This window comes from Mustela lutreola, chromosome 14, assembly GCF_030435805.1.
Source record: "Mustela lutreola isolate mMusLut2 chromosome 14, mMusLut2.pri, whole genome shotgun sequence".
NCBI classification, from domain to species: domain Eukaryota; kingdom Metazoa; phylum Chordata; class Mammalia; order Carnivora; family Mustelidae; genus Mustela; species Mustela lutreola.
Window position 1 is genome coordinate 36,927,802 of NC_081303.1, and position 23,547 is coordinate 36,951,348.

Consider the following 23,547-nt stretch of genomic DNA (forward strand, 5'->3'; position numbering starts at 1 on the left):
GAGGATGGCTATGTTGAAAACAAGGACTGCCAGCAAGTCGGGGAGGGTGTGGAGAAGCCAGAAGTCTCACACACTCCTGGTGAGAACATGAAGGGGAGTAACTGCTTCGGAAAGCAATGTGGCTCTTCCTCAAGACGTTAAACATGACCTTTCCAGATGACCCAGAAATTCTGCTCCTACATGTACGCCTGGGAGAACTGAAAGCCTGTGTTTAAGAAAAAATCTCATGCATTAGTGTGCGTAGCAGCGTTAGTCCTAATACCCAAAAGGGGAGACCACCCAGATGTCCATCAGCTGACAAACGGGTACACGAGTCCATGTGATGGAACATTCTTCAGCAATCAAAGGGGACGGATATATACAACATGGATGGACTTTGAAAACATGCTGAGTGAGAGCAGCCAGACACGAAGGCCACATACGTGTGACCCCATGTGTGTGAAGTGTCCAGAACAGGTGTCTAGAGAGAAAGTAGCAGGGGGAGGGCAGTCTCTGGAGGAGGGGAAGGGAGGGGGAAGGGAGGGGAGGGGAGACACTCCTCCCGGGCTCAAGTTTCTTTCTTAAAGTGATGAAAATGTTCTGAAATTATAGAGTGGTGATGGGGGCACAACTCAAAATATAGTAAGACCCACTGAATCGTACACTTCTTAAAGAAAGAATTTTATGGCATAGGAATTACATCGAAATAAAACTGGTTTTTTATTTTTATACTTTAAAAAAGATTTATTTGGCAGAGAGATAGAGAGAGGGCACAAGTAGACAGCGCGGCAGGCAGAGGGACAGGGAGAAGCAGGCTCCCCGTCGGGCAGGGAGTCTGATGCAGCGTTCCACCCCAGGATCCTTGGGTTCATGACCCAACTCAACTGACTGAGCCACCCAGGTGCCCTAAAACTGGTTTTTTAAAGGTGAATGACACAATGAGGTGTCTCATGAACTAAGAAGAGGAGGCGGGCTTGTCGTTGCCCGCCCCGTGGGGACAGAAAGCCAAAGCCGCAGGAGGCAGGGCAGCCTGCACCCGCGCGTGCATCACCTAGAGGCTCTCTGTCCCTGAGTCCTGCCAGCTAAGGTCCCCCTTCTCCTGCCCCACAGGATGCCTCGTTCCTGGAGGGTTTCTATCCCCTACTGGTCACAAAGGGCAACCACATCACCAAATCTGGTGGATCAAAAACTTCCCTGGGATGTTTTTTTTAAGGCGGATTCCTGAGGCTCAACCCACTGAAATTCTGAGTCAGTATGTCTGGGTGGGTCTGGGAGTCTCGAAGCTCCCCCAGGTGATTCTCATGATCAGCCAGATCTGGGCTCCTTTGATCCAGTCCCTTCGCCCTTCCACCCAGGGCTACGGCACCGCACCGGCACCGCTGCCAAGAGCTTGACTCAGCCTTTCCAAGGAGCGTTCCCTGGCTTGCCTAGCCCGAGGGGGCTGCCCCGCCCGCCGGCACATCATCACCTTCCTTAGTGTGCATGGGGGACCGCCATCACCTGGGTGGCCAGTCAACCCCCTCCTCTCCCCTGTTTAGACTAAAAGCTCTTTGAAGAAGGGACTGCGTGTCAGTTAATGTCTTATCCCCGGGGGCCTGAATTATGGTAAGGGCTCAATAGATTTGTGGAAGGAAGGGAGAGAGAAGGGAAGGAAGGCACAAGGGAAAGGAGGAGAGAAGGAATGAGAGAAAGGAGGAGGGAGGAGCATCGCCGGAATCTACGGAGAGTCATTGCTTAAGGTGGGATGACTGTGCTTACAGATCATTGGTTACAGAGACTTGGGCAGTGACGATATTTATCTGGTTATTGTATAAAGGCAATTAGAATTGGATGGTTGGATTACTTCTGAAGATCTAACTGGAAGCTAGCTGCTGTTCTCACCAGAGCAACATTAGGAAGATGGACTGTTTACCGGAAGGGTTTGATATATGTCTGAGGACCAAGCATAAACCTTGAACCAGACTTTGTGGGCTGTAAGCGCCAAAGAAAAGTAGGGACTGACTACTTGACTGTCTCTCAAGGCAGGGAGGACTTAGATCTGCCCATTGATCCAGCTAAGGGGGGTTTCTGGTTTTGGGGGGCCCCAAGCTCCAACAACTTTGGAGACCCTGTTTAAGAGAGATCGTGTTTCTCTAATGTCCACAAACTTCCAGTCTCAGGAGCCTAGGACACACTCAGTTTTGTGACACCACATCTGACCCTGGTCCTCTGTGACACACCCTGTGAGTGTCTACAGTGGAGGGCGGAAGTACTCCTGGAAGTCATTCCCATACTGGACAACTAACAATAATTCAGCTACATACCTTGAAGGATGCATAATACACAAATAGGTCTCTGTGGCCCACACTAAGTGTATTCCTAACACCACTTCCTCTTAGCTGGGTCTCCGAATGCCCATGGCCACTCCAGTGTCACTTGACTTCAGGGGAAGGTGATGGAGGGAAACTGGGCTAGGGACAGAGGTTTCAACTACTTAAAATAGCTTTTGAAATTTTTTATAAAAATATGAAACCAGGGGTGCCTGCGTGGCTTCATCAGTTAAGTGTCTGCCTTCAGTTCAAGTCATGGTCTTGGGGTCCTGGGATGGAGTACTGCGTTGGGCTTTCTGCTTGGTGGGGAGTCTGCTTCTCCCTTTGCCTTTCCCCCACTTGTGCTCACTCACTCTCTCAAATAAATAGAATCTTAAAAACAAAACAAAACACATCACCATGACATCCCATAGTAGGGCCCTTCCCAGAGCCCCAGAAGGGGCTGGTGTAAACAGGGTCTCAAAAAGTGAGGGCTAAAGCTTAAACCCCTGGGGCTTCAATGGTCAATGCCTTGTGTGGCCAGCAAACATTTGCCGAGCACCTATGATGGCCAGGCACTGTTTCAGGCTCCAGGAATGGAGCAATGAACAAAATCATCAAAGTCCTTAATTCATGGTGCTTCCGTTCTGGTCCAACCAAAGTAGATGTGCTCCCCCTGGCTCTGGAGGGGCCGCTGCCTGATGCGGAATAAACATTTGTGGAATGAATGAATGAATGAATGAATGGACATTTCAGGACAAAAAATGTCATGCTACAGAGGTTTGGAAGGTCAAATAAAATGTTAGGACAAATTACAAGGTGGATCCAAAAGCCGATGGAAGGTTCTGAGGGTGGTAATGAAATGGGCGTGGCCCTCTGTTCTCCAAGACTCGGTAAGACTGTTGTTCTGACCTGTGCTGGTCCTGGCGGGGAGCCAGCTTGCCTCCTTCTTTCTGGAACTAAATTGGTACTCTAGCTAGGGCACCTCCAAGGCAGGCCCACCCTCAATTCTGAGAGGTGAAAACAGACTGGTCACCGTCGTTGCCGTGTGGCTGCCTTGTCCTCGACTTCTGTCCCCTGGCTGTCAAGTGTCCCTGACCCAGGCAGCGAGGTGCCCCCCTCCTGGGCTGCCAGGAGCCATGCATGGGCCCTGCCGGGTGATCATCTGTCCCACCACTCAGTGTGTGGGCAACCTTGCTCTCCCCATGGACCCCTCCGCTGACCTCCCACCCCTGCTTCACAGAGAGGACACAAGGTGACAGTGGCCACTGTTGCCTGTTCCCAGACCTTGACATTGAGCGACTGGGGCAACTGTGTGGGCCACAGTTGAAAATCGGCCCCATTTTGAAATGGGGGTAACAGGGGCATGTCGTTTAGTGGGTTGTTGTGGGCATGATAGAGGGTCCTGAGGGTTAAAGAGTCCTTCCTGTGCTGGACACAGATCCTTTCTGCCGGGGTGAGTGTTACTGCTGTCCTACTGCCCGGGGCAGGGGCGACCCTCAGGGTCCTGTGGGAGGCCCCCTCCTCTGCAGGGAGGGTGTGCATGCCTGCTGGGGCCTCATTCACCCCACCCTCCTTCATCCCAGCGACTCTGTGGCTTGTCACCCCCCCAGAGCTGAAGGCAGGTGACCCATCTCTCATGGGGCCCCAGATGCAGCATCCAAGCACCTACTGTAGTTCCTGCTCCCCACGGGCCCTCAAAGTCCACACGTTTAAAAACAAGCTCATCATTTTATCCCACAGGCTGGTTCTTCCTCCTGCTGCCCCTTGGGATGAACCGGTAGCCCTCCTGACCCAGCCCCCCAGTTAGGAACAGGGATGCCTTCATGTCCCCTTTGCCAGTGGATGACAGGCCTCGTTGGCTGTGCCTCAAGTGTCTTACCGTCTGTTCACCTCCAGCATTATTCCTCCAGGCCCTTGTTTCCAAACTCCTTCCCTCCCATAGGATGAAACCCAGATTCCAGAGATTTGGAGGCCAGGCTTCATGCTCACCTGCCCCCTGGCAGTCCCCCTCCTGCCCCCAGGCATGTCACCCCACTGCCAGTCCCCAGAAATGCCGGGATCTTTCTTGCTCCTGCCACTCGCCCTGCCTGGGACAGTCTTGTGGCCAGTGGCTCTCTGTGAGGATGGGACCCGGCTTCCCATAGCCCTGCACTCAGCCCTGCTGGGACACATCCCCTTGTGGGTTCCCAGGGCCTGCCTGCCTGGCTCCTGCCAGCACCCCCCACACCTGGAGGCAGAGCGGGAGTCTCTCCTGTCGGCTCTGCCTCCCCAAAGCACAAGGCACCGAGGGACATAATGGCCGGTGGACCTAGTGGTCTGCTGGGTCAGCTGTGGCTCCATGCTAGCCAGGAAAGCGGGTGCCAGAGTTCTTGGAACCTTCTAGAACACTCTTTTTTGGTATCTCAGCAGCAGCTGTACACTTTCTTTCCATGACCAATCCTGAGCCTCAGGATCTGGGAAGGAGGTGGGAAGAAGTGGTAGGCTTTCCCAGGAGGAGACCCAGGTTCTGGCTTCTCTGAGTCACCCCTCCCCCCACCCCTCCCCCCCATTTCTTTCCCACTGCTCCCTCTCTGTGTCCCTCTCACCCACTTTTCCTTCCTTCTGTCCCGGCAGAGGAGGGGTCCTTCCTGCCAGCCGAGTTTAACCCTCCTTCCTCTGGTGACCCTTGATCCCAGGCCTCTTGGGGACCACGATTCTCCACCTCTCCCCTCTGTCTTTACCTGTAACCGTATCCCCCACCCCTAACCCACAGCCTGTTCCCTGCATGGCCTCTTCCAGTCTGGAACACCTCCTCCCCCTTTCAGCCGCACCCCCTCCCCCCATACTTGCCTGTCTTCACCCACAGACTCTTTTCAAAAAGGACTTCATTGCATCAAAATGAAAGAGACAAATGTTGGCAAAGACATAAAGCAAAGCGACCCAGTCTCCTTGCTTGCGGGGATGCGAGTTGTACCTCAAAACATGAGGAAGAGGGCTACCGTATGACCCACCAATTCCACTCGTGGGGGTTTATGCAAGGGAAACAAAATCCCTGTGTCCAAGAGATGTCTGCATGCCTGAGTTCACGGCAGGTTCACAAGCTCCAGACATGCAGACAACCTAAGGGGCTGAGGTCGGGGTTTGGCACTGTGGAAGGTCCTCGTGCCGCACACACGGACACGTCGTGGCGGGCCCATTATGCCTCGAGCAAACGGAAAGAAAACGATTGTAAGGAAGAAGAAGGAAAAAAGAAGAAACAGGATTTCCTTGTGTACTTCCTGCCTGCCCTGTTCTCACCGCCCCCTTCCTCCTTTCTCCTCGCCCTCCAGTGCGGTTGCCCCCACCCCCAAAAATGCCCTCTTCAGGTCACCAATGAATGACCGTCCCCAGCTCCGACCCCACTGACACAGGTGCATGGAGTACTCTGCCTCACCTTCTCCATCACCCCGCGGGAATCCACTGAACACCAGTCCTGTGTGCAGCTCTGTACCGGGCAGGGGAGGGAGGAGTGGAAAGTGTGAGGGGTGGTCCCTGAACGCAGAGATGTGATAGAGATGAACACATGTGGAGTGGAGCAGTGGATCGCGGAATGTAAATATGTGCTGAGTTTCATGGCACTGTCTGTCCGTCTGTCTGTCCTGGCGCGGAAGGTGGGGAACAGCAAGGCTGGAGGCCCCGGAGGCGATCTGAAGCCTAAAGTACGCTGAGCTGAATAGGATGGGCAGGATTTGCAGGGGCAGAGTGGGGTTAGAGGAGTGAGTGAGCAACAGGCTCCCTCAAATGTGTTCTTCATACTAAAGTGTAAATGACTGACCAGACTTTCATAAGAAACCTGTACGTTATCCTTGCATTTTACATTAAAGCCTTCAACTAAGAAGATGCAGCCTTCCAGCTAGAGTGTCAGGCCTCTACTCTGAGCTGGAGAAAAATCTCAGAGCAAAACCCAGGTCCTCCTCCATCCCTACCTCTCTGCAAGTTCTCCAACATAAGAACTCTGCACAAATTTGCCAGCTCTGCCGTGCAAATATTTTCCTTGCTAGGAGGTCAGAGCCAGGTCTCAGCCTGCCTCAGGCACACACAGCATCCCGTCCTCCTAGTGGGCTGTTTGTTCTCTGTGTCCTTTGATATCAATCTCTGTTCCTTGGGCTTTTATAGCCCAAGTGTTATTTTAATCAAAACCATGTTTTATTTTTTAAAAACCCTTTCTTCTTTTATACCACCCGGCGCTCCCCTGTATTGCCGAATCATATCAGATACTCCTATAATGTTTCCAAATGCTCTGCGTGGCATCGGCCGGCTCAGTGTTTTTTACAACAATACTGTCATCATCATCCCCAGGTACGGGTTAGGACACAGAGGTGCAGTCACATTCCTTGCCTTTTATTAGTGCAATGAACGTTAAACTATCTGTGTTGAAGAATTAGTTTTATTCTATGTTTTTTTTTTTTTTTAATTTTCAAACCATTGAGTGACACTTTAAAAATTGCTATAGAAATTTCTTTCTTTCTTTTTCAAAGATTCTTATTTATTTAGCAGAGAGAGAGAGAGAGCACAAGCAGGGGGAGAAGCAGAGCAAGAAGCAGGCTCTCCGCTGAGCAAGAAGCCCAACACGGGACTCAGACCCAGGCCCTGGGATCATGACCCAAGCCAAAGGCAGACGCTTAACCAACTGAGCCACCTAGGAATCCTGCTATAGAAGTTTCTAAACACTGGTGTTCAGTGTCCATCCTTGTTGCAGATGACCCGTCAATGTCTTACAGACTGGCATCGGTTTGCGGACCAAACTCTGAATAGCGCAAATGCCTATTACCAGCAAAATCCATCTCCTGGGTTTAAAACTTCTCCATTCATCCAGTAGTGTTTGTTAAGTGCTTACTGTATGGCGGACGATAAACCAGGTGCAGGAAACTAGAACATTAGGGCCTCCACAAAACTAACATTCTCACAGGGAAGCCGACTTGAAACAGTTCACTGCCAAATAGTATTTAGATAAGTGCTAAGAAGATTAGAGTACTTGGAGTTCATATCACAGTGCCTCAAGCTAGACAGACAGGTCAGGGAATACTTCCCTAGGGAACCTTTCATCTTAGAGCTAAAGAATAAGCAGGGGATGCCAGGGCCAGAGGGGGAAAAGAGGCTTCTGAGTAGAAGGGCAGGTGCAAAGGCCCTGAGGCTGAGAGGTAGGTAAAGGGCTGCTGAAATGAATAGCAGACTATGTACTGCCGGCCTCTAGGGTAGTCTAAAGAAATTTGCATTTGATCTTAAAAGCTATGGAGGGGCACCTGGGTGATTCAGTCAGTGAAGCATTTGCCTTAGCACAGGTCATGATCTCGATCCTGGGATCAGACCCCACATTGGGCTCTCTGCTCAATGGGGAGTCTTCTTCTCCCTTTCCCTCTGCCCCTCTGCCCCTCTGCCCCAATCTCTCTCAAAAAAAAAAAAAAAAAAAAAACTTAAAAAAAAAAAGTTATGGAAAGCTACCAAAGTATTTTAAGGTGGGGGAGCACGTGTGGAGTTAAGATGGTCAGACTGAGTTTTTAAATAAGTCTTACTTTTCCATTAATTTAAACCCAATGCATTTTCATAGTAATGATCATAGGGAATTAACCTGTTACAATTTCAGCTATGCACAGAACTCTGGGACTGCTGTCCCATAAGCAACGGTGCTTTGCAATGTCCACGCCTCTGAGAACACGGGTCACAGCCGTCGACATCTGTCAGGAACCCAGCCTGTGGCGTGTGGCCACGTGACCCAGCTCTGGTCAAGGAGAAAACAGCAGAATCAGCCCTGGGCTCATGGAAATGTCTTACGTCCCAGATGCCCAGAGAGCACCCGCCTGGCATGGCCCTGTCCCTATCCTCCTGCCTTAAAAATTGGATCCCAGAGGCAAAGCCACTATCTGGCCACTGTGAGGGGACAAGCACCAGGACATCAGCATGGTAAGGCTGGTGGGACAGGCAGAAGCAGCTAAGTCTTGCGTGGACCAGCCTGGTCTGCCCCTTCCTGTCTCCTGGTTACATGAGAAAAAGTCCTGTCCCTGCAATGGAGGCCCTGTGAGTCTGGTTTCCTGACTCTGGCTGTTGAAAGGAGTTGAACTTTCCGATTAGAAATAGACGATCTGTAAAATCAGATCAAAGAGCGCTGTGTGGCATTCTCTCCCGGTGGCTGTTCCCATCTTTGGACGTTTGGATGATTCAAAAGGAAGAAGGCTTTGCTTTTATTGCTGACGTCCTGTCCCCCTTCTCACCAGGAGCTGTAACAGAACCAGTCGCTCTGCCTTGTGTCTTTTGTCTCCTGAACAGGAAAAGGCAGGCATCGAGGCTTCGGGTGGAAAATGCGGCTACACTACACATCAAAATGTGGAATGTGCTGTTCTCATTTATTTTTTTTAGTGCAAGCCCATCTTTGCATATGGGCACTGGCAAAAAAAAAAAAAAAAAAAGTGGTTACGAAATATCGACGAAGGAGTTAACACAGGAGGTGAGTGACACATGGCAATGGAATCTTGTCTTGAAATTACACAGAACGCCACCATTGTGGTCCGTGACACAGCTCCCACATTCTTTCCATCTTTGGCCCACAGGGCTCTGGCAAAATAGAGCGTCCATCCCGTTCATTAAGTGGACACATAGCCACGTGGAAAAGCCGCTGGAAGGTCCCTGCCACTGACCTGGCCTTGCAGCCTACCAATTGGGTCCCTCAGCACCATCGAGCACCTTTGAGAAGCAATAAAAAGGGTTTCTACCACACTCAGGGATGAAGCATTCTCTATTCTGGGTCTCTACATGATACATGCTCTTACTAGATTCAGGGCCAAAACAGTTCGTGGATCTTTTATGCACATACACATGGGGGTGGGGGTGGGGGGAGTCAAAGCTATACTTCTGGGCAGAGAAGACGTTGCAATTCTAGACACACTCTCCGGAAGCCTGTAAGTCTGCAACGTCAAGGACTTTTTAGGATTATAGGCCGTCTTCCAAGCAAAGCAGCCTCTACCACCAGTAATTCCATTTTATCAGACAAAGCAGGAGAAAGGCTACTGGTTAGTGTCTCTGCAGCAAAGATAGATTCAGAACAGAGCATAAACTCTCGTGCCCATGAGAGAATCCCACCAAGGGCTATCAGACTGAGGACTGACCTTTCAAAGGAAGATATGCAGTTTTCCGGGAGGCTTACCCAAAACATCAAATGCTGAACTGTATGCATGGTGAGGGCTCCTGATGGGGTCTGACTGAAGCTCTAAATTAAGAGAACGCAGATATAACCCCCATGACCTTGAGCCGGCAGGGGAAGGCTTTAATGTACGTCCATTTTCAGTCACTAAATTTTTGTAACATCTGGAACAAGATTAATGCCCAAAGAGGTTTAAGAACTTTTAAAGATGCTAATAGCCACCAGTTACACTGAGAAGTGGTCCAACTGCAAGAAAAACAAATCATCAGGCACTTAAAACCTCCATCGGGAGGGAAACAGGCATTTTGCCAAGTTTGGTCCCCTCTTAGAAACCGCCTGGTCAGCTCTCTGAACTGTACTTGAACTTGAGAAGTCCGTGGTTGCTTCTCTGGGCAAAACAGGCTTCCTGGTATCTTAAGTCGATTTGTAAGTCTACGTTAAGTCTAAAAAGTTTCCAGTTCCCAATTTTGGGGGAAAAAAGAAAAAGGAATATTATAAATAGATACACAGAAAAATACCTTACAAGAAACTTGGAAAGTTCTATGGGGGTAGTAGAATGACTACGTTTTAATGCACTTCACGTTTTCCACATTTTCTGACACGAACGGGCGTTACTCTAATAACCAGGAAACTTTATGAACGATATTTAAGAAGGAAAAAAATGCTTTGAGATACTCCTTAAAAACCCAGGAGGCCTTCTGTCGGCATGTGGGGGGGAAGGAAGGTAAGTGGATTCTGCCAAGGCCCCTCAGGAACCAGAATACTGGGGATCTGCTCTGTGAGAGGAAGGGCAGTGGTGTGTACAGGGCCTCCGACACTGCAAGGTGCATAGTAGATGCCCAGGAAAAGCTCATTAGCCTCATGAGTCCTCCTCCCGTGATGTTCAGTGCTCCGGGGCCTTTCAGAGGGCCCCAGGGGTCCGATTCCTTTTGAGGAAAAATTTACTTGAATTTCAAAGTGGAAAAAGACCAGACTGTCCTAAAATAGGATTAAAGAAGAGTCCTCTCATTACTCCAAAGAAGGGGGAGCCTCCCTCCCCCTCAAACTCCACAACTTCCCTTGGGAGGAGAGGGATGGCGGGAGGGCGCCAGTGGCAGCGGCAGAGTCTGGCTTCCTCCTCCCCCCACGCCCCCCGCCCCCGCCGCCACCTCCCCAGAGCCATTGGCTTCCAGACAGAGAACAAATGTGAGGCTCTCACGACCACTTGTCAGGGATTCCCCAGGCCGGGGGGACAGATGCATGACCCAGGACACCACAACTGCCTTCGCTGGGGACTATTTCAAGTGTCACCCTGCGTCCCCTGGCCTCTAGAAATGCTTTGAACTCTTCAAAGACTAAAAGACCCCGCAGTCTGCCCCCTCTGGGCAGCCAGCCTTCTGCTGACTCAGCCCCAGGGAGGGAAGGGTTTCTCTTTTGGGAGGGGACAGACAGCTACACACCCGGGCTGGAGCTGTCAGGGAACAAGACCAGAGACATCCTTGCTCCGGGTCAAAGCCCTCGTGGAGACGTTCCGCTCCAAGATTTCTGGTAGTTCCAGCTAACGGTGTCTCTGGCCTGAGCTTCTTCCTCGCAAGGCTGCGTCTCCGAAGCTGGGGAATGTTGACCACTGCGTCTGTGCCCCTGCCCTGCTCTGCACCTCCTCGATTGCTGTCCTCCTTCCTCACAGCAACCCTGAGAGGCAAACGCAGCTGCTGTTACTCTTTTATACAACCCCGGCCCCATATTACTGGGAACCCGCAGCCACCTTGTCACGCATACGTGCCCAGGAGCATGGAATTTCTCAACCAATGACAAGGGCCAACGTGCACTTGGCTTTTAAGTATTCAAAGGAACAACTCCTGGTAGGCTCTTCTTTCTCTCCGCACTCCCACCTCACTGACCCCGAGCAGATGCTGCGGAAGGTTTCAAATGTGGGTTCTTGAGATCATGTCCCCGAAGACCAATGCCCTGTGGTGTCGGCTTCCACGTTCTCCTAAAAGCTATGATGCTCCTTTTAATGGCCTGGGGAACAAATGTACTTCCGCAATGACTGGACCATGGGATGGGAGGGAGAACTGGCCAGAACCATATGCCCTGAATTTTTTAGTGTAAGAAGAGCCCCGAGGACCCCATTATTCATTTATCACACAGACGTCCACCAGGCAACAGCTGACAGGTGCAGAACGACGCGCGGCATGTTACCAGCTGTTGGGATGCTGAGTGTGGACCGGCCTGGGCAGCCCATTCCTCTCTCCCCCTTCTCCCCGACCCCTCCGAGCCCGCTCAGGGCAGACATATGGCAGCCCTTTGGGCTTCCTCCTCCTCTCCCGATATCCAAGTCACATGGACAACAGAGGATTTATGACTGCCCAAAATGGAGTGTTTAGTTTTCTTTCAGATTATTCCAAGCTTGGGGCCTGCGAAAAGTTTTGTAACTACATAAATATTTATCCGGAGTTTTTGGTTACTATATAAACATAACAAACATGACATTGGCCCCAGATGCAGTCAGGCACAAAGAAGTCTTCCAGTTATGAAAGAGGGAAACGAACCAACCAAAGGGCTTCAGAACGGACTCTTTTGATCGTGAAATATCTGGATGGCTATTTTTAATGTGGCACTTTTCAGATACCAAAGGATGTTCGTCTTCGACTCTACATAAATATTCCAGACCTCCCTTACTGTCCACCAGCCAGCTTGCTTAAGCATGCCCCGGATCACAGGGCCGTGGGCAAGAATGTGGACAGGGTGACACAAGGCTTCACCTCTATAAATAAACTCAGGCTAGGAGAGGCACGCTGAGGCTGACAAATGTCACTCTGGGCTTTGTCACCTGTGACGGCAAGAGAGGATTCTTTATGTTCAAGTGCCATACATTTGCACCTGTTGGTGAGTTCTGTCACTTGCGGATGTCGGGACAAAGCTGAAGCATCGGCTGCCTCACGTTGACATTCTTCAGGGTAACCAGTCAAAGACTCAGACCTAGGAAGTCCAGGTTTGTGGAAATACATGGAGCGATTATACCTGTGCATTATTTTCTGAACACCCGTTTATCATGGAGTAAGCCCTCTGAAGCCAAGGGGAGTTTGTGCTCTTCAGATCTGTGGACACAGGAGGAGGCCCTCAGCCCGACTCCTCAGGCTTCCACAGAAGGTGGCTGGTCCAGGGACGACTGGTGTGTGCGGGAGACTCTTGGTCTCGGGGTTGTGAGTTCAAGCACCGCTCTGAGTGTGGAGATGACTTAAAAATAAAATCTTTTTTAAAAAAAAGAAAAAATAAGGTGGTTGGTCCAGGGAGAGGCCATCGTTCCTGCTTCCGCTGCCTTGGCCTGGCCCCGTCTCCCCGCTCTTTCTTCAGCTCGCCGTCACTACCGCCACTGGACGAAGCAAGACTGGCCCCTCTACTGCTTTGCTGGTGATTATGTTGGAACCCGGAAGTGGATTGTTTTTCTACACTGGCTGGCCCCTGGTCAGAGGAAGCAAGCCCCTGTAGCTCCGGCTCAAGGTGAAATAGGAGAATTTTTGCTGGCTTAAAAAACTCTAACATAATCTTATCTATTGTCCCAAGAAGGAGGTAACAGTTAGCCCTGGAAATCTTGCAGACACAGCTCTGGTGAGGCTCCTGGTCACTGTGCGAGGACCTCATTGCTTTAAGGGGCCCAGCTGGTGGGCAGTCACTGTTGTTGGGACACTATTATCCTCATTCTGTATGTGAGTAAACATTGACAGAGAATGGTCTCATGACTTGCTCCAAATTTCAGAGAAGAATACTTAGAGAAAAACGGGCTGCAATTTCTGATTTTCAGACCTATGCTTTAGCTAGGAGACTCAGCTCTTAACGGACATGTTTGAAGCACACAGCAGGGAAATCAGAGAGAGAGAATGCTGCAGAATCTAGTATCTTCCAGAGGCTTTGTGTGGAAGTTACCAAAGCTTGCTGCTAACATTTTTACTCTCTTGCCTCTGCATAGACGTCTAATGATGATGCATTGTTTTCTCCCCCCTTTAGAGGAGCTGCGGTGCAGAGAGCAGCTTGGCCAACGACACTTTTGTAGGGTGGGACCATGACCAGATCTCCTGTTGTCCTGACCCCAGGCCTGGGTTTTCCCCACGATGCTAGAGAGTGACCAGCTGGATTCTGGGCACCTCGGATACATGTGTGGTGGCGGTGTGCTGTCTGGGGTCAACTCGGTTTCGCGGAAATTAGGTTTCCAGGACCTCTCTCTCTGTAGGATGTGGGGACGAATCTGGAAGGTTGGAATCCAACCACAGCCGCTGTTCTGGGAAAGGGGCTGTGGTTCAAGGCCGTGGCAGGGGTCCACGTGCTGGGGGGCTCCGGCTAGTGCTTGCTGACTTCCATTCTATATTCAGCACTTTTTTCTTTCTTTCCTGAAAAAAACCCCACGCACTTTATTGAGGTGTGATTGACCTAGAAAAAGCTGTCCATGTTTCCCGTGGACAACTTGTTGTGTCTGGAGCCAAATATCCTATCTAGGAGGCCAGCAATGCGGTCAGAGCCATAAACACATCCATCCCCTCCAGAAGTTTCCTCCCGAGTCCCTCATTTGCATTCTTACTATTGTAATTTTGTGTGTGATACCATTAAACTGAGATCTTCTCCCTTGCAAGTGTCTGAGTATACAGCCCAGTGTCCTTAACCACAGGTGGCGTGCTGCCCAGGCCATCTCTAGGACCTACTCCCCTTAACTGAGATTTTCTGCCTCAGGCCAGTCCCTCTTCCCCCATGTCCCTCTTCCCGCCAAGCCGCACCACCAGATCCAAAGGGGACCATTCCCTGTGGACCAACCCTGCTCTCATGTCAGTGACGAACCCTCCAGCCTCTCTGGGACCCGACTTCCCTGGCTTCTCCCACAACTGCCTGGTGTGTTCTGCGATCACACGGAGAGGGGAAAGGGGTGCACCCTGACCAAACCCTGGCTCACGGAGCAGTCGTCATGTATGCCGTGACCTGCAGAAGAGTGTAAGGAAGTCCTTGCCCTCCAGGGACTTCCAGCTCCCGAGGAGCTGGAGCCTTCAGACCCAGCCACCCGGAGACTTGTGATGGCCTATGGACTGGTGACAATTGCACAGTGTGCTCACTGCCTTGTCCCTGCAGCCTGAGGTGTCCCTACCTTCCAGTGCCAGGCAGGAGGAGCTGCTGGGGAGCACGGAGAGTGCTCTGCACCGCTGGTGGCCACCTTTAGTCTCAAATGAATACAGACTTTTTGCTCCTCTGTTCCATCTGGGCTCCGTGTTGGCCTAAGAATGGAAGCAAAGTTCCTTATGTATTGGGTGAACATGTTGAGCTCAGTTGAGCATGAACACTGACATTGAAGATTTCTAACCCAACCGCTAGAAATTCCCGTGGTCTACCACTCTTGGGTTCCTGGAGCTCTGGAATGCTCTAGAATTCCAGCCTCGGTTAACCCAAACCCACAAATTTGCTGGCTTTACGAAGATGAGTGAGAGCACTGTTTTTTTTTATTTTTCATGTCCAATATGGCCTGTCCTGAGCCGACACCACGGAATGTTATTTACCCCTGCTTTTAACCCTTTGTGTGTTGACCGCCTTTTGGTGTCTGCCCAGAGAATAACAGAGAGAAGCAGATGTTCCTGGTTGTTTGGCAAAATCCATTTTTATTTCTTTTTTTTTTTTTTAAAGATTTTATTTATTTATTTGACAGACAGATCACAAGTAGGCAGAGAAGCAGGCAGAGAGTGGGGGGGGGAAGCAGGCTCCCTGCTGAGCAGAGATCCCGATGCGATGCGGGCCTTGATCCCAGGACCCTGGGATCATGACCTGAGCTGAAGGCAGAGGCTTAACCCACTGAACCACCGAGGCACCCCATTCCATTTTTATTTCTAACTTGGCTGGAGACGGCCCCAACCACTTAGCCTGTTGCCTTGTTTGGTGGAACCTCGGTTTCCTTCCGCTTAAAACAGAGTTATTGACTCTTCCTTGCACAGGGAGGTGTGAGCACCGGGCCCTGGCGACAAATCTGGGTGAGATCTCTGGATGAGAGGTGGCTTGGAGGCCAGCAGTAATCAGGCTGAATGTCTCCTGGCAGAGCCCAGCCCTCAGGCTACAGCCATGCCATGGGCTTCCGGAAGCTGCTTGCCAGCTGAGGCTTGACTTGCCAGTGTGTGCCCACCTGCCTGTGAGTCTGGTGTTGATTCTGGGGACCGGAGAGCATGGTCGATGACATCACAGTAGCGCCAGGAAAATGAGGGTTTATTTTTAGCTGTGACCCTTGTCTGTTCAACGATTGAATTTAAAAGAAGGGAGAGAAGGGACCAAAATATAAGGCAATGCTAAAACGTGGGATTCCTTCTTGAGCTAGAGAGCCGCAGGAAGGAGCCCGAGTGGGGCTCGCCTCCTTCTTTTCAGCCAGAAAGGTGTTGACTGGAGAAATGTCTGAACAGTGGAGAATATGCTGTCTTCTGAGAATCTGATGCTTTCCCCACACATTCATTTTGAGAGCGGAGCTCCAGGTGTCCATGGGGGAGGTGATGGTCCTTTCCAGATATTAAGCTATTGGCTCGATACTCATTTATTCCTGGATGTTGTGGGATCCTATTTCCAGGAGATCTGTCACCCGAGGGCCTCCTGCACCTTCTCTGTCTCCATGCTGCTCCGAGTTGAGGAAGAAAGATCAGCAGCCCAGGAGCAGGGTTGCACAGACAGCGGGTTCTGGGGTGCCGGCTTCTTTTAGTCCTGGCAGCGTTGCTAAATCACCATGAGACCTTGGACAAGTCATTTGAGCTCGCTTGACTTCTCTACACGCAGAAGAGGTTGAACTGGGATGGGGTCCCTAGAGCAGAGGTCCTGGTCAGAAGAGTCAGACCAGGGACCTCAGACTCGCTGGAAGACCTGAGCTGGATCCTTCCAGCAAGCCATACCTGGCGAGCATCCTTCTGTCCCTGCGGCACCCTGAGTGGGTGGCGGCAGATCCCACACCCAAGAGGGGGAAGCTCTCCATTGCCATGAGCTTCTCCGTCTCCATGGAATGTATGTTCCCACCCCATACTCCAGCTCCCTGTGATCCCAGGACTTCAGAAATGCCTAAGCAATTTCTTCTCCCAAATCCCAGAACTGGTGTTAATGCCCCGGGCCTTCTCCCAACTCTGAAACTACTGGATTTGCTGATTCTGCTGCAGAATAGGGCAGCAGACCCTTTTCATGGCAACTGATGCAGACGCTTGTTCCAATCTGCAGGTGAGCCATCCCCATCGGTGGGACAGCCTTGTGGGGACCCATCCTAGTGTCCCTCTGTCCCCAGAGCTGTTCTTGTCTGCGTGGGGCATGCAGGGTCATCACCACATTAGTGCCCTGCTTTGGGGAGAGCAGAAGAAAATATGTGGTTAAGCAGATTGTTTTTTAAAGGTATTATTTATTTATTTGAGGTGGAGGGGCAGGACAGGGAGAAACAGGATCCCTGCTGAGCACAGAGCCTGACAAGGTGCTGGAATCACAGGACCTGGAGATCATGACCTGAGCCAAAGGCAGAGGCTTCACCCATGGAGCCACCCAGGCCCCCCTTCCCCCAACAAGCAGATTCTTTTTAAGCAAATGATAGGGAATTCCACACCCCATGGGGGCTCACAGTCCCCTGGGGCAACAGAGTCCTTGGGCTGAGCTGAGCCAGAGAGGCTTCTGGTTGGGGGGGCCGAAACCCCGCTACTGGGACGATGGGGAGCATTGATCTGGGGAAACAGCTGCTGTCGGCCACAGTAAGGAAAAGGAAGGTTATGGCTGCTGGGACAGGGGCGTTTGTGGACCCCCGAGCAGTCATCGCGATGTCAGGGGAAGACCAAAGAAGGAAAGGTGTCCTTTCAGCAGCCCCATGTTTATTTGAAGGGAAAGAAACCATTGGCAGAAGCCGGTCTGGAGCCCTTAACTTCGACCCAGTCCTCTGAGGGCTTTTGCTTCATGGCAAGCCACCACTGTATTTTTCAAACTTCACAAAAAAAGAAGTTGCCTTCATAAGAACGAGTTCTTACCTGGGGTTCTATTTACAAAAAAAAGTGAACAAGAGGCTTCTCTGGTTGAAACAGAGGACGGAGCCTGTCTGTGCTGCTGCTCTTGCTGGCTCGGCATCCAGGAGGCTGAGGCCCGAGGGGCTGGATGTCACCTCCAGGACAGTGGCAGAACCCAGGTGGAGAACCCCAGAGCTGGGGGAGGCAGGGTCCGGAGCTGTTCCCAAGAATGGCATCATCGGGCAAGCCAGGACCTCCGGGAACCTTGTCTTCCCAGAGTCATGTTCCAGATCACATCAGCGGCAAATCTAAACTTCACCTGTTTTTTGGGTCCTACATGCATCATGACAGAGGCCAGGGTGATGTTTGATTTTTGGTTTATGACACTGGGGTGCTAGATCCATGATGGAGTTAGTCAACAGCACAAACCCCCATCAGCACCTGGTCAGCGTGGAAAACTACCGTCTGCTTTACCATGTGGTTGTGCGGACCACACCGTTAGGGGAGCCCTCCTAGAGGAGGTGCCTAGGGAACCCAGCGGGTTCAGCGTTGAACTCCTGGTTTTGGCTCAGCCCGTGATCTTGGGGGTCGTAGGATTGAGCCCCGTGTCTGGCTCTGAGCTCAGTGGGGAGTGCGCCTGGGATTCTCTCTTTCCCTCTCCTTCTGCCCCTCTCCCTGCTCACACGCGCTCTCTAAATAACTAAGTAAAAATCTTCCAGCAAAACAACCCTCCCCAAAGTCCCCAAAGCCCTCCTGGTGTCTGTGAGCAGACCCACAGCAGTGCCACCAGCCGGGGGTGACCCGTGGCTCTCTGCCCCTTCTGGTGAAACACCAGGGAGGGGAGGAGAGTTGGAGAGGGAAGGTCCAGAATTTCAGCTGAAGGTTCAGTTTTGGATGCCGCAAAAGAAGCCTCTAGAGCGTGCGGGGGCCCAGAGTCCCAGTGCCAGGTGAGCCGAGGAGCAGGGAGTTCCAAGGGGGGCAGAAGAGCGATGCCACAGGAAAGGGGACATGGGCTGCTGTTCCTGCAGTGGTGCCCAGGAGAAGAGGCTGGCAACGGCCTTCAGCAGCTGTTGCACGCTGGAGAAAGAGACAAAGGAGAAAGCAGCAGGTCTGGCTGAGAGTAAGAATGTCTGACGCAGGTTTGTTCCTGTCAAAGGTACACGGAGGACTTCGGCAGTAAAGCCGAAACAACGGGGTACTCGCTTTCCTCTTAGCCGTCTCAGGCGAGCTCAAGGACCTTGGCACCCAGTTCACCCCAAACAAGGTAATCTTCCTGCCTAAGCCCTGGGTGAGCTGAGCCAATACCGGAAGGCAAATTGTCCAGAAGTTGCAGTGTCAAAAAGTCCAACAGAAGAGTGACCGAGAGACACGACTCGTCATTTCAGGGAGAAGGGCAGGAAAGACTCAAAACGCTGCCAGGCTCCTCATTCCTCGGGGAACTGCAAACGCAGACCCCAGTCATGTGTCACTGTTCCCTAGCAGGGTGAGCAAGGGTGAGCAGGTGTGGGGGAGGGCGCGGACCTGCACGGTTCTCCCACCTGCCCAGAGGCAGCGCAAACCAGTACAATCCCCCTGGAAAGGAAGTGGGCATTTCGCCGTCAAGTTGAACATGCACGTGGCTAGGACTTGGCAGTCGCGCTGTTGGACACACAGTTGACCCCCACACAGTGCTACTCAGGACACACCCCTGAGTATAACGTTGACTCCGCCAAACCGATCTATTGGTACACAACTAGTGTCTATAACAAACCCAACAAAATACAGTAGGGTAGAAAAACTTAAAGGACATTGTCTGTAGTAAGGATAACTTCCGTCTCATAAATCATGTCATCCGTGTGTGTCTTCCCATGAATGTACAGTTGTTATTATACACATAAAATATGTTTATTGTCAGTGTCCAGAATACGAATATTCCAGAGTGACTTTTGACATAGGTGCCAAGAAACCCATAGAATGCTCATATTCACAAGGACGAAAAACAAAAACAAAAACAACAAAAAAAAACCAAACCACGGTAAAGAACTCAAGTGTGATTTTCCAGGTACACTTCAGAGCATTAACACGATGGACGATTGCTAGAGCAGCGTGAGGACAAGGGGTACATCTCAGAGCCACAACATTGAAACAAAGAGCTGAGCAAAAAAAAAAGCCAACATATATTCACACACGGCAAAGCCAAACAACGGATCCAGTAGGTTCCACAGGGAAGGGGAAAGTGAAGGGCGGTGTTCTGGTTCTTCAGCTGGGTGGTGAGTTTCACTGTGTTGATTTTATTGTTCTAGTTCATCCTCACAGACAGGTTTCACGTGTGTATCTGTGTGTATCGCGTTTGAAGCGTGCGACATTACATGAATATAGTCATAAAATCATCTCATCCATTGACTCAAAACACATCTGTTTCCAATAAGCAATTATATTTTCCCCTATTGAAATAGAGACAAAACGGACCAAACAGAAGAAGAAGAGAAAGAACAACCCCCTGGAGCCATCCTTGCCCATTGTGTGGAACTTCAGTGCCCCAGATGGGAACCTGATTTCGTAGTGGGTAAATGGGTCAGGTGAGACCCTTGCTGAGGAGGAAAACCTTCGCCCTTGGGGTTGGCCCTTGACTGTTAAAGCAGAAAAGGTTTCCGGAACAAATGCACCCAAGTTTGTAACACACCACTTGCCCTGTCTACGTTTTGTGAGCAAAACAGGTTGTTTTCTTCGAACTGTGTTTTGGCACGAGTCTATATGCACCAGTGCAAGTTGCATAAATCTAAAGAAATAGAAATAAAAATAACAATAAAAAGAGGGAAATCTGACGCAGACATGCACCCAGGGAATATGCTGTGTGATGATGAAGGCAGAGGATGAAATTTCTTGGCAGAAACCCAAGAATGCGATAAATCGCCAGAAAACCAGTAGAAGTTAGGCGAGAGGCATGGAGTCGATTTCCCCTCACAGCCCTCAGGATGAATCGCCTAGCATCTTGACTTGGGATTTCTTGTCTCTGGAACTGTAAGACAATGATTTCTGTTGTTCTAAGCCACACGGTTTGGGGTGCTCTATTACTGTGGTCCCAGCAGACGAATACATTTTGGTTCTTTATAATTTCAGCAAATGTTTTATTTCTTAATGGAATGCAAAATATCATAATGATGACCTCTTGAGTCAAGAGACCTGGAAGAAAGATTCTATCCTGCCTTTTATTTTATTATTATTTCTTAAATATTTTATTTATTTGACAGAGAGAGAGACACAGCGAGAGAGGGAACACAAGCAGGGGGAGTGGGAGAGGGAGAAGCTGACCTCCCGCCAAGCAGGGAGCCCGATGCAGGGCTCAAGCCCAGGACCTTGGGTTCATGACCTGAGCTGAAGGCAGACGCTTTAATGACTGAGCCACCCAGGCGCCCCTCTAGCCTGCCTTTGAACCGGCTGTTTAAACTCAAAGAAGGTGTTCAGGCTCCTTGGGCTCCTGTTGTCTCTTGTGAAGTTGTCATGGAGGCAGTACTGACTTACCCTTCCCCCTCATGGTGGTAAATGGGCGCAGTGAGACAAAGTTTATGAATTTTGGGCAACTGGTGAATTATAAAGCACTAGATCACAGCCAATATTGATTGTCAACTAACCTTCGTGTGTGTTGTGCACGTCAGTGTGTCAAATGCTGGGTCTTCAAATCACGCCAGCACAACCCGTTGATGGGAGAAGGCGGAGTTTATTGCTTACTTGGGAAAGGAGATACCCTCTCGATAGAGTTTTGGTAGTGTCTCCAAGGGGAAAAGGCAAGGTCTTCAGAATATCAAGAACTGGTCGTTTGGTTTAGGCAAGTCTTTCAACACGGGGGCTTGAATCCATCTGGTAAAGATTTTCCTATAAATAGTGGGAACAGCAAGGGTTTCAAAGGGTCTTTGGACAGAAACTGTTAACGATTTTTGCTGAAACAGTTGGAAGTTCCTATAACAAACAAGATTATTTGTGAAACTGTCGCCAGGCATAGGAAAGCAATTCTTTTTTTTTTTAAGTTTTTATTCATTTATTTGAGAGAGAGAGAGCATGAGCAGGGGAGAGGGGAAGAAGAGGCAGAGGGAGAAGTAGGCTTCCCACTGAGCAGGGAGCCCATCGTGGGGCTCGATCCCAGAATTCCAGGATCATGACCTGAACCAAAGGCAGATGCCCAACTGACTGAACCCCCCAGGCATCCCAGGAAAGGAGAGCAATTCTCTTAAACACAGTGGAATAAGAAAGTCATGCTAATGTAGACATTGGAGGCTTGGGTCCTTGTTGTTTGAAATGTACAGAAATAGGGAGAGATGGTTTCTGTTCTCAGGCATGAAAGTTGGGTGAAGAGCTTGAGATCATGTTGCCCTCTCCTCCCTCTGTCGTGCGCACTCATCTTGCTGATCTCCATCTGCGTTCTTTCTCCCAAGGTCAGCTCCTCATGCCAATGGGCTCTCTGTGGGAACCGTCTGTCCCTCATCCAGAAACTTTGTCATCCAGAAACTCATTTCTTCCTTCCTTAAAACCCATCACTAATTTTGGTGACTAAGGCTGTTATGATATCACAGATTTCTCTTTAAGAGTCCCCTGAACAGAATCGTTTAATTTTAAGGAGCGTTCAATGCAGCTGAATAATGCTGTGTAGACGGTTCTGGAGGAAAAATGTCTTCTGGAGAGGATAAGCAGATGCTTTCCTCCGCCTACCGCTGCTGTACCACTCTCTACCTTGGCTCTCAGAGAGAGGACAGGAGGCCACTCAGCCCATTCAGCTCTCACTCCTTCTGCTATGCTGATCAGATAAAGTCCCTCTTAGATCAGCTGTGTGCAGTGTGATGAAGATTTCTCTGCATTAAAAACAGAAATAGGGCCACCCGTTTAGAACTCGGACAGAGGACGTCAATGTGGAACCAGCGTCCAGGTCCTGGGTAGCCCGGGCTGAATTAATTTAGATCCAATTTCTTACCCCTACCTGTTCCCAGCCTATCTCACCCCCCCCCCCCCAAAGCTAATTTAGTGCTTTAAAAAGCTACTCAGCAGAACTGGTAATTCTCTCCTTCTGGTGTGATCACAAGCAAATGAATGGTTCATTGTTAAGGAAGTCATTCCACAGAACAAGACAGGCTCTCCTTCAAACAACGGGAGGAGTGTGGGACTCTGCTGAAGCAAACTATTTGTCTCTGTTCCTGGTTAGTCAGCCCCGTGTAGACAGGCATTTCAAGTCACTGAATTTTGGGGTTCCATCCATGTGATTATGTTTTAAGACGAATGAATTCATAGACAGAAAATTAGTGAAGTACAACAATTCTATCTGACATTTCCAAAAAGGGTCAGAGACACCTAAGCTTTTCGAAAACGTAGACATTTTACAGGGATCCGGGAAAGCAGCTAGCAGTTTCTGGAATGGCTGGGAGAATTTACTGGAGTTTGTGTTAGCAGGGAAGTGGCACTTTTTCTAGATGCCCAAATCACCCTCTGTCCACTCATAATTCCTACTGTGGGTGTGAAATTAAGATGTAATTTACTTACCGACCGCCTCCCAGAATGAGTAGGAGAAAACAGAACATACTAGAGACGTAATAAGCCAAGTGGCGTTAGAGATCCCTAAATTTCCGCTAGAAGATGTTCCTTCCTTTTCCTCCTGTGGTAAAATACGCAAATTATGAAGTTTACCATCTTTTCTATTTTTAAGGGCCAGTTCAGTGGTACGAAGCACATTCATTCACATTGTTCCACAAGCATCACTGCCAGCCTCCTCCGGGACATTTCCATTTTGTAAAGCTGAACTGCCCATCCTAACCCCCCACGGCCTCCTCCCCAAGGCCCTGGTAACTTCTCCATGACTCTCTGTCTCTGGAAGGTGCCTACTCCAGGTACCTCATGTCAGTGGCATCACACATTTGTCCTTTTGTGACTGGCTTATTGCACCGAGAATAATGCCTTCAAGCTTCATTTATGCTGGGGGGTGGCACAAGCAGGGGGAGCAGCAGGCAGAGGGAGAAGGAGAAGCAGACTCTCCGCTAAGCAGAGAGCTGGATGCTGGGCTCAATCCCAGGACCCTGGGATCATGACCTGAGCCGAAGGCAGCTGCCCAACCGACTGAGCCACCCAGATGTCTCTGGGTTTCCCTCCTTTTTAAGCCTGGAAAATATTCCCTTGTCTCTATTCTTCTTCTTCTTCTTCTTTTTTAAAG